Source organism: Pundamilia nyererei, unplaced genomic scaffold (genome assembly GCF_000239375.1).
Source record: "Pundamilia nyererei isolate P.nyererei 1_Seehausen unplaced genomic scaffold, PunNye1.0 scaffold00266, whole genome shotgun sequence".
NCBI classification, from domain to species: domain Eukaryota; kingdom Metazoa; phylum Chordata; class Actinopteri; order Cichliformes; family Cichlidae; genus Pundamilia; species Pundamilia nyererei.
This window is the reverse complement of record NW_005187667.1, coordinates 564,901-565,984: the sequence shown is the minus strand read 5'-3', so window position 1 is coordinate 565,984 and position 1,084 is coordinate 564,901.

The window sequence follows — 1,084 nt, the reverse complement described above, 5'->3', positions numbered from 1 at the left end:
ACTGGCACAGGTGACACCTCTGTGGAGTCACCATGTAGCCGAGTTAGGCAACCAATCCGTGAAAGTTAGAACAAAGCGAGTCCAAACACGGGCCTCGAACTCGCGTCTACCCACACACGACATCATCGAAGGCCATGATAATGATCAGCTCGCAGGCCGGCGAGGCCGCCTGCAGCAGCTGCGTGTGTCTGATGACAGCCGTTAACCAGCTGATTAACAGCTGATAATGGACTGCAGTAAAAATCTATCTATAGTAATACTGTGTGAGTATTACAGTACCGTGCAGTACCACAGATACACACTCACATGGCCTCCACCTTCGAGGTGGAGCGGGTCGTCTCCTCTCCTGCTCCAACAGCTCATGTTAAACATGTTTCTGGAGCTCAGGCCGCTGGTTCTGTGGGATGTGGTCACCTGGCAGCCAATCAGAAGACAGGGACCATAAAGGGGTAGGAGCAGAACAATGTCCTTGCACCATTACATGATCACATGATCACGATCACAGCTGTGAGCTTCAAGTTTGTCTGTGTGATGTGAGCTTCGCTGAGTCTGAAGCAGGTGACTGTACCGGTGAAGACTCCGCCCCTCGCTCTGCCCCTCGCATCCTTCGAGTCCTTCACACTGAAACCTTTCAGATAAAAGTTCACGTTCATGTTTTTCTCCCTGCTGGTAAAATAAAACGTGTCACCTGGGAAACAAAAACTCCTGAATCTGAAATAAAACCGTTACCAAGAAACAAATAAAGTCCATCCAGCTGTCGTCCACCAGGTGGGTCCGACACACCTGTGTGCTGGTCAAAGGTCAGCTGTATGAGAACGCAGAATCGACCTGTGCAACAAAAAGCTGCTGTTGAGTCGGTGTCCAGCAGCTCTTAGTGCATACAGGAAGTTACAGCAATGCTCACTTCCTGTTAGATCAGATCCCGTCTCTGTGGAGCGTTATCAGAGCCGTTAATCAGTTTCTAAACATCAGGACGTCACACATGAGCCAGGAAGAGCCAGGTCCCTGTGCCTCATGCAAATTATATGCAAATAAAGGGGCAGTTTAGCATTGGCCACGCCCCCAATGCCCCCCCACACACACA